The following is a 19,165-nucleotide window of genomic DNA, read 5'->3' as shown; positions in this document are numbered from 1 at the left end:
ATACTGCTCACCAATTTGGGAATCTATACAGCACATTGTTCTGCAACTATTCCAGGATGATTCTGTACTTTCAATGCTAGATTTCCTTCTGCCTTGCTTCCAAATAGAGCCTAAAAAATGATTAATCCCAGAGAGAAATTGAGTGTTAATTCATATCTCCAATCCCAGGCTTCTATTGCACCACATCCAGGTTTTCATGGCTGCCCTGGCTCCTTCAGCATTGGAAGAGAGTGCAGCAATATAAGCGGCATGCAAATCAATGTCGGAAAGGCGTGCATACTGATTTCCTCTAATGATTCTGGATGCATATCAGGAGCAAACTGCCCAAATAGCACTTGGTGCTAAGTTGCTTCTTGAGCTGCTGATCTGATGCTATCAGTCCTAAGGGACTATCTGCTATTGCCAAGATTTGTCTTTTTTTGTACATTTAGAATAAAAGATTGCTTTGCAGCTTTGGTACTTGTAGAAAGCTTATTTCACTTCAGATGAAGCTGTATTTATTACTGTGGATCCCACTTTTGCAGGATGGCTTTTTTGGAGGATGATGAGCAGTAACAACCACAAGCTCCTTTAACTGATGGAGAAAAGAAAATCACCCAACCATCTTCAGATAAACTGGCTCCCTGCCACAAGACTGGCATGTTTCTTCCATCTGTCAATGCAATTGTTCCATCCAACATTTAATAAAATAATTCCTCCTCCGAGTCTTTCACCTCAGCCTGTAAACCAACATTTATTTTCCCGAAGATAAAAGCAAAATACTGCGGATGCTGGAATATGAAACAAAAACAGAAAGTGCTGGAAAATCTCAGGAAGTCTGACAGCATCTGTGGAGAAAGAATGGAGCCAACGTTTCGAGTCTGGGTGACCCTTCATCAGAGCTCTGTACTGAAAATACTCAAAATACTCAATACTAAAAATGCAACAATTTTGGAGTTTTAACAACACTTTATTGTTAAAAATAAGTGTCTCCTTGATCAGCTATTGTTGATCATCTTTGCACTTTCCTCTTCTGTCTGGCTGGAGTTTTGAGTACATGCATGAAAGCAGCTGTAGAGTTACTTCAGTTGTGTCTCTGGTATATGATGCTGGGAAGGTAGTTCACAATATCATCTAGTATGGATCACAGCTTGTTCCTCTGCAGACTGTGAGCTCCCTGCCACTGTAGGTACGACTCAATTAAGCTGCCTTCAGGACCTTGGGCAGTTGTGGTGTGCGTCATTGACCTTTTTGTGCAGAGATGCAGCCATGTATGGCATACAATCGAAAGCTCAGTTTTTCTGCCACTTGTTTGTCCATGGAGTAGGGTAAGGGACGTTTATCCAGCAGAAGGCACTCTTCAGTTATAGGCAATAAAATGAAACAAAACTTACTCCAACAGATAAATTTTTTAAAAAGGTTTAATAAAGAAACCGCATTACTCCAACACTTGAGGCCTTACCCTGGGGCCATTCTAAGCAATTTAACAATTCTTATTTATACTGAGTCAGCTGGTCAGCTGATCATTACATCGTTTTGTCATTGGTTACATAGTTTACTGGGTCAGCTGACCCTTACAGTTTGTTACCATTGGTCACACTACAACAGATCCAATGTTATCATTGTTACATTCTAATAAGGGACAACCCTCCATCACTTTACAGTTTGCAGCAACGCACCAGTGTTCTTGTTCTCAAACTGTGGCACCCGTTGCCTCGCTTTGAGCCTTGTCCCATGCAAATGCTCTCAGAGAGCTAGTAAAAGACTACCAAACAGGTGGAACTTGAAAAGCAAGAACAGATACATTCAAGGTAGTACCTCAGCCCACAATGTATTTAAACTATTTGGAATGTACGCTTTCGACAACAATGCATATAAAGATTTTAGAACAAGTGGGACAAACTTTGACCTTCACTTTCTTGCTTCCATGAATGTCAGGGCCACAAAACTATCAATTTCTTTCCTGGAACGGATGTTTGAAGAGCCCCTTTAATGAACCTCCTGCTTTTTAAGGTCAGAATTGTTCTTTGGTCTCATGTCACCTCCGGGCTTCCCACCAATTGTGTTTCTCCAAATGCAGCCGTAGTCTGCCAGCTTCATGCAACTGAGGCCATATCGGAAAATTACTTATTATTTCAGCCCCACAGCTGGTGTAATTCACATTGTGCCCAGTCAGTGCGGGAGATCGATGATGACCCTTCACTCTCTTCTGGTTCACAGGAATCACTTCTGGAATTTGATATGAATGCCATAAAAGCCACACGCATTTCACCATTTTTCAACCTTCACAAAACCCATAACCTGAACTGGAGCCAGGGAGAAAATGCCCTTAAAAAGTCACTTTGATAATTGATGGCTCGATTAGTGCATAGGATTACAATGTATCTTAGCAGAGGAAAATATTTATAATATGCGCATTGCACGCCTAATGAAGAATTGCCCCAATGTGTTGTTTTAATTAGCACCTTTCTTTAACTTAATATAATTGAGGTGGATTGGTGCGAATGGGAAACTTCCATTGTATTATAGACCTCAAAATGATAGATTGCCTTGTTGGCAACTAATGTTGCTTAATTGATCAAGGGATGGAGAACTGAGTGCTGCTTGATGATGTATGGAAGACGTTTTGAATCTTAAATACTCCAGAAGAATAGAAGGGTGGAGCTGAATGGAGTCACTAATCTGTCTTTAATTTTATTATTCTTGTGAACCAACAAACTTCTTTTAATTGCCATCAAATCTCAGTTTTGATTTCTTCACACACTATTCAGCAGTCCAACATGATCATGGATCTGATTATATTTTAATTCAACCCAGATAGAAACTGTCTGAGAATGACAGTCAATAAAACAAACTGTTGCAATATAGCTTCTTTAGATGTCTCAATGATGAGATCTGGAGAATTGTATTGAGTATTATTGAGAATTGGGGGCAGTACAGTGGTTAGCATTGCTACCTCACAGCTCCAGGGACCTGAATTCAATTCCGGCCTCGGGTGATTATCTGTGTGGATTTGCACATTTTCCCCGTGTCTGCGTGGGTTTCCTCCGGCTGCTCCGGTTTCCTCCCACAGTCCAGAGATGTGCGGGGTAGGTGGATTGGCTATGCTAAGTTGCCCCTTAATGTCAAGGGAACTAGCTAGGATAAATATGTGGGATTACGGGGACAGGGCCTGGGTGGGATTGTGGTCAGTGCAAACTCAATGTGCTGAATGGCCTCCTTCTGCACTGTAGGATTCTATGATAACTATTGTCTATGATAAATTGCCCTTTAGTATCCCAAGATGTGTAGGTTAAGTGGATTAGCCATGATAAATGCACGGGATTACAGGGATAGGGCCAGGGAGTGGGCCTGGGTAAGATGCTCTGTTGGAGAGTCAGTGCAGAATCTTTGGGCTGAATGGTTGCCTTCCAAACTGTAGGGATTCTATGGCTTGATGGTATGTTTAAATATGAATTGTTTATAATCTTTAACTATTTACAGATCCCAGGTTACTGGCATATCTGGTGCTGCTGCCATGTAAGTAGGCTGCTTCAAGAGTCTCTGGACTGTTCCCTTAGTCTATTACCATGTGACTCCATACATCATACTGTGCTATTCTCCAGTCCCACATTAACACTTGTTCTGCTGAGCAACTTTACATTACAATGGCATGTAGGCACATAGCACATCAAAAATCATGCCATTTTTCTACCTGTCTCTTCTAAGAATGTTGTAATCAGGACTATTTAATTCCAAGTCTTGCCTGATAACTGTGTCATCAGATCTACTGCATTGTATCCCTGCATTCCAAGTAATGGCTCTAGTACCCAACCTATGGAGTAAAGAATGTACTCTGTGCTCTTGGCACACACTGGGAGAACAAATCAGGAAATTGTGCACCATCAGCTTGTGATTTTACATTCAGCAAATTTTTAGTTTTAAGCAAGAAGAGATAGTTGTTCACAATCACTGTTGCCAATTGCTGGCATGTTGATTCAATAATCTATAGTACTATGTCAAACCCCAATCAGCAGATTTACACAAGCAAAAAAACCCCTCAATATTTCTGTTTAAACTTTAAAAATGGAAAACAACTATTGGCTTAACATGGTGACCAACTACTGGACGGAATGTCTCATTATCCTTTCATATTACTATAGAAATATTAATTGAACATTTTACTAACTTACACACTCCCAAACGCCACCTCACTCCTGATAACAGAATGTTAACAGAGTGAATGACTTCTGTTAAGCAAAATATAATTTTCTACAAAATTCATAATGCAGATTAAAGCAATTCATTATATAAAGCAAAGTCTTTTTCTACTTTTTCAGTGTATACCATTTGCGCGCCTTGACTCTACAAGTGAATGCTCAGGTTAAGAATGCTCTATCAATACTCCGATTGACTGCAGCAAACAATGATTCACAATAAATATTTTCCTTTCTATGCTTATCTATGGAGGTTAATGGGAATTATCAACAACATCAAATGGCAGTGCATATTATCTTTATTACCTGGTGCCAGCCACTACTAAAGAATTAAAAACGCGATTGTCCTCTATATTAATGTGAAGGTACTTTGGCAGTAAATATTTGCAAACTGCATACATTTACCATTGAGCCATTTTAAAAGTCATTTCCAATTTCTTAATATGGCCAACAGTAAATTAAACCACCCATCATTGAGTTAAATTAAATATATAGATGCACTGCAGCAATTCACCAAAGTTCCTTAGACAACACCTTCCAAACCCATGACCACTTCCATCTAGAAGAACAAGGGCAGCAGATACGTGGGAACACCACCACCTGCAAGTTCCCCTCCAACCCACTCACCATCCTGACTTGGAAATATATTGTGATTCCTTCACAGTTGCTGGGCCAAAATCCTGGAATTCTCTCCCTATTGGCATTGTGGATCAACCCAAAGCACGTGGACTGCAGCGATTCAAGAAGGCAGCTCACCACTACCTTCTCAAGGGCAATTAGGGATGAGCAATAAATGCAGCCAGCGACGTCCATGTCCCGAGAGTGAATAAAAAATATATATAAATTTACCACCTTAACTACTGGAAATTAGCTACTTGAATGTTGAGAATGGCCTATATTTAAAATGTAAAAATACTGTCACAAGGTTTGAAAATATTTTGTTTAGTAACAGAAATGTGTATATACTGTCTCAGGAATTTACTAAAAAGAAAAATTCTTTAAATTGACATTGAGGGCAGAATTTTCCCATCTTGTCTGCCATGGGAATTGTAGCGGGCAGGACTGGAAGATAACAATATAAAAGTGCTTCACATAAAGCAAAAAGGCTTGCACTTATATTCAGCTTTTCAGGATCACTGACCATCTTAACGAAATAGATTTAGAAGTGCAGCAATGTATGAAACACAGCAACCAACATGAATCAGCAAACTCCCACAAAGCAGCATGGTGATAATGTTGACTGAGGGAAAAATATTGACCAACAAACCAAGGATAACTCCCTCCTCTTCTTCAGAATAGTGCCATGGGATCTTTTACATCCAACTGCACAGGCAGATATTGCCCTGATTTGACATCTCACCTAAAAGACAGCACCTCCAACAGTGCAGCATTCTCTCAGTATTGCACTGGAGTGTCAGCCTCGATTTTTGTGCTCAAGTCTTGGAATGGAATTTGAAAACAAAACGTTATTATTCAGAGGCAAGCATGCTATTGACTGAGCCACAGCTGACACACAGTATGCAAAACACAAAAAGAACAAGAGTGGAGATAGCTATCCTTTAAAAATGGCTGCTGTCACCAGAATATGGCGACAACGTTTAAACAGCTTGAGAGAAATAGAAATCATAGAATCCCTACAGTGTAGAAGGGGGCCGGCCATTTGGCCCTTCAAGTTTGCACCGACTTTCTGACAGAGTATCTTTCCCATGCCCTCTCTCCCACCCTATCCCCATAATCCCACACATTTCCAATGGGCTAATCCATCTAACCTATGCATCTTGAGACACTAAGGGACAATTTAGCACGGCCAATCCACCTAACCTGCACATCTTTGGACTTTGGGAGAAGACTGGAGCACCCCAAGGAAACACACACAGACATGGGGAGAACATGCAAACTCCACACAGACAGTGACCCGAGGCCGGAGTTGAACCCGGGTCCCTGGCGCTGTGAGGCAGCAATGCTAACTGTGCCAACATGCCGCCCTTAGATCCTGAAAAGTTAATTGAACATAATACAGTGACATATTCATTCACTCCATGCAATAGTAAAGAGTTATTTTAACACTGCATATGGATAACAAAGTAACTTTCTTCAGCACACTTTTTTAAAAAATCCTTTAGATCATTGATGGAAGTTTTTATGTAATTAGAATGGAAAACTTTATGCAATAATTTTATTGTTAGAAAAATCAAATGATGCATTGCAGAAAATCATAATTTGGATGATTAATCTAAATGTCAAGGACTGTCTGAAACATCATGCCAAAAAGCCATTGCAACGTCTCAGAGGAGTCGCAACTTGAACGATTCAATGTAATAGGAGGAGACAGCAAGTCAACTTTGGAGATTATCATCTGAGAGGCATAAGACAGTCGAGAAGAGTTACAAAGAGCATGTCCTCTTTATTGTATAATCATCGATATAACCAAATCATAGAAAAAAAAGCAGATCATTCTCGGAACCCTCTGGAAAAAAATGTGAGGGAGTCGAACAGTCACAGAAGTTGGGAGGAAACACCAGACTATGTCTTATCATAGTCAGTTCCACATTTCAATTAATTGGAGTTTCAGTCAATGTGTCACATTTTATTACAGTTGGATGTATTTGTCTGTCAAAAGAGAAGAGCAGCAGCAGTAAGTCTCGCATTACTGCCAGCTCACGTACTGTAATTCACACAGCATGATCTTGGCAAAAGGGTTGAGAAAAAACCAAACCTTATCAAATTTTTGAAAGTTCCATTAAAATATTGCCTATTTATTGAGCTGCAAAGATCTCACCGAAGACAACAATAGGAACACTACTGAAGATGGGACAAATGAGGTAAGGTCCCTTCTTCATTGGGATTTCTTTGGGTGGATATCTGATGCAAAGAAGATTGGGCTCAACCCAAGATATTCTGAGGACACCCAATGCACTGGCCTCACCATGAAGATGATCAGGAGCTTTTCTGGTTTCAATGGAAGTTTACCCCAGTTTTCATCTCCACTTTCTGAAATAAAGTCGCATAATGATTAGATTATCAGGGATTAGTAGAATTGCACTAAAACATTTAAAGTTGTTAAATAATACATAGATTTTTAGAGATCCCTAAATGTGCACCTTCTACAAGATGCACTATAGGAACCAATCAAGTCTTTAAGAAACACCGCTCGACAATCACCAGGCAAGACTGTTCTCTTCCTGTTGGGGAGCACTTCAGCAGTCACGGGCATTCGGCCTCTGATATTCGGGTAAGCGTTCGCCAAGGCGGCCTTCGCGACACACGACAGCGCAGAGTCGCTGAGCAGAAACTGATAGCCAAGTTCCGCACACACGCGGACGGCCTCAACCGGGATATTGGGTTCATGTCACACTATTTGTAACGCCCACAGTTGCGTGGACCTGCAGAGTTTCACTGGCTGTCTTGTCTGGAGACAATACACATCTTTTTAGCCTGTCTTGATGCTCTCTCCACTCCCATTGTTTTGTTTCTTAAAGACTTGATTAGTTGTAAGTATTCGCATTCCAACCATTATTCATGTAAATTGAGTCTGTGTCTTTATAAACTCTGTTTGTGAACAGAATTCCCACTCACCTGAAGAAGGGGCTTAGAGCTTCGAAAGCTTGTGTGGCTTTTGCTACCAAATAAACCTGTTGGACTTTAACCTGGTGTTGTTAAACTTCTTACTGTGTTTACCCCAGTCCAACGCCGGCATCTCCACATCATGACTATAGGAACCCACCAAGGCTCCTTCGACAGCACCTTCCAAACCCACGATCTCTACCACCTGGAAAGGCAAGAGCAGCAGATGCAGAGGAACACCGCCAAATGCAAGATCCCCTCCAAGCCACCCACCATCCTGTCTTGGAAATATATTGCCATTCCTTCACTGTTGCTGGGTCAAAATCCCATAACTGCCTTCCTAACAGCACTATTGATACATCTATACCACATGGACTGCAGCGGTTCAAGAAGGTGCAGCACAGTGGCACAGTGATTAGCACTGCTATCTCACAGCGTCAGGGACCCGGGTTCAATTTCGGCCTTGGATCACTGTCTGTGTGGAATTTGCATATTCTCCCTGTGTCTGCGTGGGTTTCCTCCGAGTGCTCCAGTTTCCTCCCACAGTCCAAAATGTGTGGGTTAGGTTGATTGGCCATGCTAAATTGGCTCTAGTGTCAGGGGGATTAGCAGGATAAATATGTGGGGTTACGGGAATAGGGCCTGGGTGGGATTGTGGGTGGTACAGAGTCGATGGACCAAATGGACTCCTTCTGCACTGTAGTGCAGGGCAACCTATAGCGCAGAAGGAGGCCATCTGGCCCATCGAGTCTGTACTGAGTGCAATCCCACCCTGTAATCCCACTTACTTACCCTGATAGTCCCCCTGACACTAAGGGGCAATTTTCTACGGTCAATCAACCTAACCTGTACATCTTTGGACTATGGGAGGAAACCGGAGCACCCGGAGGAAACCCATGCAAACATGGGGAGAACGTGTAGACTCCACACAGACAGTCACCCGAGGCCACAATTGAACCTGAGTCCCTGGCCCTGTGAGGCCACTTTGCCATTGTGGCGCCCTCCACAAATGAGAGCTCAGCCGGGATTTGAACCAGGATTTCTGGCAAACTCTTTCTTTGCAACACCTAAGGTGAAAATCATACCCCTAGGCCAACGAGCTGCCGTTATATGATGGCTCACAGGGATGGCCCACATCCTATGAAGAAATAAAATGACTAAATAAATGGGATACACAGAAGCATGAGAATTTAAAAAAAAAGAAATTTGGGCCAGGATTTGCCCTGCAGATGTATGAATCCTGCCTTCAGGCTGAAATGTGATTCAGAAATCTGTGCTGTGTGAGAAATAGTTACTTGTTGTGATTTTCCATTTTCTGGCCAATTAAGGATGCTAAGTGGGTTCCCAAAGCTGGAGAGCCATTCAGAGGCCTTCCAGCTGAAAGGAACAGCAGGCTCTGATGGAAGGAGGGGAGAGGGTATTCAAAAATAGAGTTTTTCAAATTTGTCAGTGTCTGAGGAGCCATCAATGGTACCGAATATTGTGCAGTCATCAACCAACATGCCCACTTCTGCCCTTATCATGGGAGTAATGTCGCTGATAAAGCACATCTTTTGTTTCTTTACTGGTTCCATTACAATTTGCCTCTGCACCACCAACTCTTTTGTCATTTCATGTCATTGTCATGTCATTTTATGTCCCTATTATGCAAATGGCCTTCATAGTGAGAGGAGAATAGGGGTAGAGATGTTTTTCTGTACTTGTATAGGATGTTGGTCAGGCCACACCTGGGGATTGTGTGCAGTTTTAGTGTCCTTATATGAGGAAAGATGTTCTTGCTATAGAGGGAATACAGCGAAGGTTTACCAGGCTGATTCCCGGGATGGCAGGTCTATCATATGAGAAGAGGTGAAGTCGGCTAGGATTATATTCACTTTGACGAAGGGTCGTCTGGACTCGAAACGTCAACTCTTTTCTCTCCTTACAGATGCTGCCAGATCTGCTGAGATTTTTCAGCATTTTCTCTTTTGGTTTTATATTCACTAGGGATCAGAAGAGTGAGCGGGGATCTCATAGAAAGTTATAAAATTCTAACAGGGTTAGACAGGGTAGATTCAGAAAGAATGTTCCCAATGATGGGGTAATCCAGATCTAGGGGGTCATAGTTTGAGGATAAAGGGTAAACCTTTTAGAACTGAGGTGAGGAGAAATTTCTTCATCCAGAGAGTGATGAATCCGTGGAATTCGCTACCACAGAAAGCAGTTGAGACCAAAACTACTTCAAAAAAGAAACTAGATGTAGCTCTTGGGGCTAAAGGAATCAAGGGATATGGAGGGGGAAGATGGGGATCAGGATATTGCATTTGATGATCAGCCATGACCATAATGAATGGTGGAGTGGGCTCCAAGGGCCGAATGGACGACTCCTTCTTTGAGTTTCTATGTTTCTTTGTCCTGTCGCAGACCTTCCCTTTTGTGCTTTTTCCACTACCCACTATTTCACCTGCTTAAAACCGATTGCAATTCTAACTTTTCCCAGTTCCGATGAGAGATCTTTAACCTGGAATGTTAATTCTAGTTTCTCTCTCTACAGACACTGTCTGACCTGTTGAATATGTCTCACATGTTATGCTTTCTATTTCTGACAAATACTGTTTCTTTCCAGCTGGCAAGAGGTATACAAAGGGAAAAGGAGATAACTGCTCACACGTAGATTTCCCCCACTTCCACATTGATGTGAAATGGTGCAGCAAACTGAACCAGCAACTTAATTAGCAAGTCCGATTCCAGTCTCATTCCTAAGATTTGATTTGATTGATTTGATTTATTATTATCACATGTATTAGTATATACTGAAAAGTATTGTTTCTTGCACGCAATGCAGACAAAGCATACCGTTCATAGAGGAGGAAAGGAGAGAGTGCAGAATGTAGTGTTACAGTCATAGCTAGGGTGTAGAGAAAGATCAGCTTAATGCGAGGTAGGTCCATTCAAAAGTCTGATGGCAACAGGGAAGACGCTGTTCTTGAGTTGGTTGGTTCGTGACCTCAGACTTTTGTATCTTTTTCCTGATGGAAGAAGGTGGAAGAGAGAATGTCTGGGGTGTCTGGGATCCTTAATTATGCTGGCTGCTTTGCTGAGGCAGCGGGAAGTGTAGACAGAGTCAATGGATGGGAGGCAGGTTTGCATGATGGACTGGGCTTCATTCGCGAGCCTTTGTAGTTTCTGTGGTCTTGGGCAGAGCAGGAGTCATACCAAGCTGTGATACAACCAGAAAGAATGTTTTCTATGGTGCATCTATAAAAGTTGGTGAGAGTTGTAGCTGACATGCCAAATTTCTTTAACCCTCTGAGAAACTAGAGGCGTTGTTGGGCTTTCTTAACTATAGCGTTGGCATGGGGGGGTGACCAGGACAAGTTGTTGGTGATATGAACACCGAAAAACTTGAAGCTCTTGACCATTTCTACTTTGTCCCCATTGATGTAGATAGAGGCATGTTCTCCACTATTAAGACGCTGTTTCACATTAGTTTGAATTCGTATTAAGTGCAGTGTAACACGGTGCAAATTATATTTTAGTAGAGCTCATACAGTCCATTATGATCATTTGAGCTCCTTAAGAACTTTCAAACAGTTATAGTGTTAGGAGAAAGTGAACCTTTCTATGCACAATATTAAAATTTAGCTTCTCAGAACTCTATTCATGAATTCCACAGTTCTTGCACAGTGCTCCTTTGTTACTGATTTCAGTGTGATCTATTGATCTATAACTAAATCAGTTATACATGCAACAATCTGAAATTGGTAGCAGGTATACCACATAAACTTAAACTGCCCTGCAAGTTGCCAATTAAACTTTATCGGAGCATCCCCACTAAGCTTGCTTTCCCCTCCGTCCTCCCTTACTTTTACCAAAGTCCATTGATATGTAGCAAAGGGGGGGGGGGTTTCTCAGGAGTATAATATTCTACAACACTCTTAAGCATTATTTTGCCTTCAAAAAATAGATCTCTAATTAGATTTGTCGCCCTCATAGTCAGCCAGGGACCTCCTGCTTTTTCTGGAGACTACTAAATGGGGATATTTTTCAGAATTTTATCAACAAACGGAGTTATTCAAACTATAAGTAGTCTCCAGGGCAATAAAGCACAACTTTGTTTTTAGTTATTATGCTGCAATATTTCTGTATCATTTTGAAATACTTTCCTCTGCAGTTCGCAGATTCCCGCTAACTTCCCCCCCAATTGTTCATAGGATCATAGAATCATAGAGTCATACAGTGCAGAAGGGACACTTCGGTCCATCAAGTCCACACTGACACATTAGAAACACCTAATCTCCCACCTAATCCCATCTGCCAGCACTTGGCCCATAGCCCTGAATGTTATGACGTGCCAAGTGCACACCCAGGTACTTTTTAAAGGATGTGAGGCAACCCGCTTCTACCACCCTCCCAGGTAGCACATTCCAAACCGTCACCACCCTCTGGGTAAAAAGGTTTTTCCTCACATCCCCCCTAAACCTCCTGCCCCTCACCTTGAACCTATGTCCCCTCATGACTGACTCTTAAACTAAAGGGAACAGCTGCTCCTTATCCACTCTGTCCATGTCTCTCATTATCTTGTACACCCTGATCAGTTCACCCCTCAGTCTTCTCTGCTCCAACGAAAACATCCCAAGCCTACGCAACCGCACTTCATAACTTAACATGTTTGTCGGAGAAGTCATTTAATACAACAGTCCAAGGTCCCATGCGTGGTTTGAGTTGATTTAAATGATCTAAGCTGGGGTGACGATGAGAGTTTGACAATTGGTCTTTGTGCTGTAGAGGTGATGGAAGGTTAATCAGCTAGGGTTCCTATTGCTGATTCATACCAGTGACCCTCCCCTGAAGGAAAGCATGTGCATGTGTTCATCAGTTGAGAACAGGAGCAATCAACATAATTTGTCCCCATGGTCAAATAACTGCCAACACACAGGGCGCTATTTAATGGAAGTAATGGGGGTTTTGCCAGCTAACCAGAGACTCAGCAAGAGACTCGTATCATCCCTCTTTGGGAAGGCTTGCTATTCGGGCACTAAACTGGACAGCAATGGGCCTTCCCTGGGAGCAGGTTAGCAACCATGTAGGGGTTGGCTTGTCATGCTCCCCGTATGGTGAGAGCCACACTCCAGTGGTGGATGAGGCTTTAAATTGGCAGTAATTACCCACTTAAGGGCCTTAATTGGTGGGGGAGGTGGGGGGCAGACTTAATCGAGGTGTAGGGTAGAAGGTGGAAGGATCACTCCCCCCCCCCCCCCCCCCCCCCCCAACCACCCTCCTTCCTGATTAAATGCTCCCCTTCCACTGAACCTGCCATGGGAGAGGGCATAAAATTCTGCCCCTTCCCCCTTGCCTTAAACATGAAGGATGTCCATTCAATTGTAACCAAACATAAGCCACTGCCGGCTGTCTTAATTTTTTTCATGTTTTTCCAAGACCATGAACGAACATATCTCGGTCATTATTGAAAGACTGAGAGAACTAATAGCTGATGCCCTGCATGAGAGAAGTGCTTAATACAGCGGAAACACAAAGCCATCATCAAGGATAATGATTTTGCTTGTAGTCACAGTCAGCAACAATGTTCATGGCGATAGCCAACTGAGGAGGACAGGAAACTGCAGACATAACAACTATTGAGACATTTGAATATGACGCTGGAAAAGTGAGCTGGTTGGCAATTAAAATGGTTCAATAATGTCAGCAATGGCAGCCAATGAATTGTGGCCTTAAACATTCAATGTCATTCAAACTGAACGTGGCAGAAAATATTCATCGCCTTCCTTATTATTTGATGAAATGTTTAGATTTAGTGAATATCTGAATGATGAATATCAATTATTGGGTTGAAAAAATAGCTCTTATTAACACTGCAATGAAGTTACTGTGAAAATCCTTTAGTCACCACACTCCGGCGCCTGTTCAGGTACACTAAGGGAGAATTTAGCATGGCCAATGCACCTAACCAGCACATCTTTTGGACTGTGGAAGGAAACCGGAGAACCTAGAGGAAACCCTCGCAGACACGGGGAGAATGTGCAGACCCTGCATAGACAGCGACTCAAGCTGGGAATCAAACCCAGGCCCCTGGCGTTGGGAGGCAGCAGTGTTAACCACTGGTCGGGGGTAGTCAGGGGAAGGCTCCAACAGGCGTGTGAATAGGAGGGGGAGGGGGGGGGTGGTTCGGAGAGTCTGGGGTGGTCAGGCAGTTGTGGGATGGGGGGTGGTGACCAGGCAGTTGGGTACTGGGCAGTTGGGGAGAGGCAAAGTAGTTGGGAGGAAGCCGACAGATGGGAAAGGCTGTTGGATAGTCAGGTGGGTGCTGGATAGTTTGTGGGGTTTGATCGGGTTGGGCCAGGAGGGGGGAAATTGGGGGCTAGGGGGAGTCAAAGAACAAAAGAACAAAGAAAATTACAGCACAGGAACAGGCCCTTCGGCCCTCCAAGCCTGCATCGACCATGCTGTCCAACTGAACTAAAACCCCCTATCTTTCCGGGGACCATATCCCTCTATTCCCATCCTATTCATGTATTTGACAAGACGCCCCTTAAAAGTCACTATCGTATCTGCTTCCACTACCTCCTCCCTATCCGAGGGTGGAGGCATTTGCACCTCACTGGAACTTCGGAGGATTGTCACCTATTGTAGACTGAAAGAAGCCTCTTGCTTAAACATTGACAATCATCATGACCTTGACAGCTCCAGACAGTGCTGTCTATGTGGTGGTACGAGACTTCAGTCGTGGCTGCAGCAGGTGATATAGCTCAGGGACAGCCTCCATGGTTCAGTGAGTCTTTGTTCCTGAATAAAGCTGACATAGGGAAGATTTTCCCTGAACAGCCACTGAGATTGTGCTCTCCTGCTCAGCCCACTCCTCCTCCTCCCTCTCCTGGCAGCTGCTGCTGCTGCGTGGTGTCTTCCTTGCTGCTCATCTGAAGACAGCCTAATGAGACCACCCATGACTACGGCCAGATGATATCCGAGGCAGGCAATACAACACCAGCAAAACCCCTCTCTGTTTACACATCCTGAACTTTCCAGGATGATAAAATTCACCAAAAGATATCCAGAGGTTATCCGGCAGTCGGAAATTCGAAACCAGCAATGAACCTGTAAACCATGATCACTTAAGATATCGCTGGGGGCGGGGGAGGGTCTTTTGCACTGGTTAGTGCCACATGGTGTGAGTTCAGCAAGTGGTAGGTGAACCACTGGGGCATTCACATGTGGAAAACAATCTCTGCAAGAAGCAGAGGGTAAACCTCAATAAACCATTAGATTCCAGCATCCGCAGTAATTTGCTTTTATTTACTGAATAAACCATTTTTCCCTTTAAATGTTCTTGGCATCAGCAGAATCACCTTATCCAACTTAGCCAGAAATGCCTGCAAGCTTTTTGCCCATTACGCCAAGACCCGTATAGGTTAATTAGCAGCCAAAAAGTGAGCACCGGGTGTGGAATTTCTGGGTCCACACATTTCAAAGCTGCAGGTCCATGATTTTGTTAAAAATGTGGAGCATTCCCTGCATTATCCATTGAGAGTTTTATCCCAGCTAAGCATCAGCGTCAGGCAGGAATGTTATTATCCATTTGTCTGGTGTTAATATTGATATGTCTTTTAAAGATATTTTTATTGATAAGTTTCGAAATGAAAGATTCCGCAGTAAAGCTGAAGCAATTATGTGACTCTCTTTCGCTATATTTCTTAGTTGGGATATTTGTGAAGAACGAAGTAACATTTTATTCTGTTATTCAATTTAATGAAAGAAAATTTTCATGGTTATGTTTATGAATAAATAATCCTATGATTCTTTTTACCACTGTGTGGTGGGCTGGGTGTGAGGGGGAGGGGTATTATGCCTTGAGTTAAAAATACGATGGCAGCATTTGTAATGCAGAGGGTGCCATTTTTTCACAGAGGATGCCATTTAGGGGCGGCACGGTGGCACAGTGGTTAGCATTGCTGCCTTACAATGCCAGGGACCCGGGTTCGATTCCCAGCTTGGGTCACTGTCTGTGTAGAGTTTGCACATTCTCCCCGTGTCTGCATGGGTTTCCTCCGGGTGCTCCGGTTTCCTTGTACAGTCCAAAAGATATGCTGGTTAGGTACATTGGCCATATAAATTCTCCATCAGTGTACAGGCACCAGAGTTTGGCAACTAGGGAACTTTCACAGTAACTTCATTGCAGTGTTAATGTAAGCACACTTGTGACAGTAATAAATAAACTTTCAATTTGAGAGTGTCATAGAATCATAGAAACCCTACAGTGCAGAAAGAAGCCATTGGGTCCATCGAGTCTGCATTGACCACAATCGCACCCAGGCCCTACCCCCATATCCCTACATATTTACCCGCTAATCCTTCTAACCTACGCATCTCAGGACACTAAGGGACAATTTTTTAGCATGGCCAATCGACCTAACCTGCACATCTTTGGACTGTGCGAGGAAACCGGAGCACCCGGAGGAAACCCACGGACGATCTGACTTGGTATTGCATAGGGTGCCAGTTGTATCCACACCTGGTTTTCCTGTTTAAGTCAATGCTGTGCGCCAGGCAAGAATAAACCACACACCAATTGATTCACAATTCGCCACATGCCTCACAATGTTCACTTTCCAAGACTCCCCTACTGTTTTTGAAGTTCTTTGTCTAATGTGTTCTCACTGCCTCCATCCTACTCCCTATGTAACTCCATTCTGTCACTGTCCTATCTCCTCTTCTTGCATTGTTTTCTATCTGTGCCCCCAATCAGCTTTCCCTTTCCCGTCTCACTCCTACCTTCCCCTCTCCTTTCCCTCTTTGCTCACCCCTCCTGTCCCCATCATCTTCTCCCTCACTCCATTCCTTTCCCACTCAACTTGCGATTCACCTTCCCAATCCCCTCCTCCTCTCTCATTTCCCTCATTTTCCTTCTCTCCCTCTTATGTGCCTCTTCTTTCTCCTCCCCCACTTACCCTCACTGCTTCCATTATTCCTTGTCCTCTAACCCTACTATGGGCAATAAAACTCTGGTCTAGCCAGTGACACCTACATCCCAGGAACAAACGATAAAAGCCCAACCTGGAAAATTAGAATTGGTCTTGTGAAGATTGCCTAGAAATGTAATTTAACTGAAGTCTAATGCTCGGTAATTAATTAATTTTCAAAATAAAGTAGCAAATTAGGCATTTCAGTAAAAATAAATGATCTTAAATAGAAGATCAGATTACAAAGATTCAACAGGCGTGCTTATAATTTAGAATTTAAAAGAACTCAACACCATGAATCCTGAAAACTGTCACATTGAAATTTGCAGATCTAGCTTTTTACACATTGAGTTAAACACTGGAAGAGAATTGGCAGCAAGTTAAACAAGACAAAGGATCATCTGGTTTTGACAAAGGGTCATCTGGACTCGAAACGTCAGCTCTTTTCTCTCCTTACAGATGCTGCCAGACCTGCTGAGATTTTCGAGCATTTTCTCTTTTTGTTTTTACACATTGGTTTTGATTTTACACATTGATACTGTATTCCAAACTGTAACTCAAGATATCGAAAGGCAATTGTACTTAAAAGTCTTGAAACTTATAAAAATGATGCGTAATGTCTAAAATGTTCAATGCATTTCAGTAATAAAAATGAATTGTTGATCACAATACTTTTTTTCAGCTAGACTCTTTAGTAATTCACCCGGTGCGGAGAGGGGCGGGGAAGGCGGAGGAGCTCCTCGTGCACCTGCTCCGGGGCCTGGCAAAACTTGCCATTAACAGGTCCAGGCAGTGGGCAACCGAGGGGGTTGTCCGGCCTGATTTCTGCCCCTCTATTGCGACTACATTCGTGGCCATGTGTCCCTGGAGAGGGAGCATGCGGTGTCTGAGGGCACTGTCGATGCAAACTGGGCACTGCAGGGGCTGGAGTGTATTATCGACCCCTTTAATCACATTTTAATTTGATGTTTTAAGTTTCCTTTCCACTTTGTCTTTTGTTTCGGGTGGTTCCCTTCTTTTTGGGAGCTGCCCCTTTTAATTTGTCCCTCAATTAATTTGATTTAGTTTAATTGGTTAAAGCCAAAAAGATTGACTCTTTAGTAATAAACATAAAATTAATATTTAATTAGTTTGGTTTTAACGATTTTTAACCAAATCTGTGAAGCCGAAAAGCAGACGTTTTAATTTTATTTAACCCTTAAGAAGGCAGTGCAAAGATTCTGAAGGACATTTTTGAGCAGTTTCCAACAGTCCCTTGCTGGCTAAGCAACAGAAGACGTTAATTTTGTATTGATAGTCTTAGATGCGGGGTGCTGATTTGCATTTAAGAAGCTTAATGCCTGCTTCAGACATAGTTAAGAAATCCTGAACAACTAAAACCACCCAAGTCACGGTAGAATCTGGTGTACTTCCAGCCTAGATCAAGTACATGGATTGTACTTCCAAGATGCAAGACACAATGGTCATTTTAATAGGAGCAAAATGAGTGGCCATAAGTTGGATTTCTCTCCCACACAGCTTGCCCTCCTCTTCAGAACAGGTTTTATTAATATGTAACCAATGGTATTTGCTGTGCTCACTATACCGAATTCCTGTTTATTCAGCAGACAAGAGTTGCTTTCCTGCCCCCCAAACACATTACAAAGATTAAATCATTGTCTTTAGAATTTTGATGTGATTGTGTCCTTTTAGGTTACAGGGAAAGGAAAACTGAAGGTTACTGAAAACTGGGGGGAAAATTGCAATATTTAAGTCCCTTTTCATTTGAGTTTCCTTTCAGATCCTGTTCAACCATGCCAGCGCTCAGAAGTGCTTTTTCAGTCTTCTAAACAAATAAGATTGATGTTAACGATGTGGTGCTGGTTTTGTTTATGTGACATCCAGTGACCTCATTTAAAGAGTATATCCAAACTTTATTTTTATGTGTCAATTTGAATCTTTCATCTGGAGGAAACAAAATGGAAAACCACCAAGATTGTTACAAATGAGCCCCGCACTTAGAGATCAGCAACCAGTAAAATCAACCTTTGCTGTAAAGGGCTGTTGAAATTTAAATTCCATAAAAGCTTATCGCCGCAGAAGCAATGTTGTTAGATTCAATACACTGTTGACGCTTTTGTTTACTGCATTGTTGTTGCATCATTAAGAAGGGCTTTCACCATTAAACAACGACGCAGTCTGGGTAAAGAGATGTCTCAAAAAAACATTACCACCAATCTGATACTGATTTTCACAATGGTTAGCACTGTTGCCTCACAGCGCCAGAGACCCGAGTTTGATTCCTGGCTTGGGTCACTGTCTGTGCGGAGTCTGCACGTTCTCCCTGTGTCTGCGTGGGTTTCCTCCGGGTGCTCCAGTTTCCTCCCACAGTCCAAAAGATAAAGAACAAAGAACAGTACCGCACAGGAACAGGCCCTTTGGCCCTCCAAGCCTATGGCGATCATGATGTCTGCCTAAACTAAAACTGTAGGC

Source organism: Mustelus asterias, chromosome 9, assembly GCF_964213995.1.
Source record: "Mustelus asterias chromosome 9, sMusAst1.hap1.1, whole genome shotgun sequence".
Classification (NCBI taxonomy): domain Eukaryota; kingdom Metazoa; phylum Chordata; class Chondrichthyes; order Carcharhiniformes; family Triakidae; genus Mustelus; species Mustelus asterias.
This window is presented reverse-complemented; position numbering follows the sequence as displayed.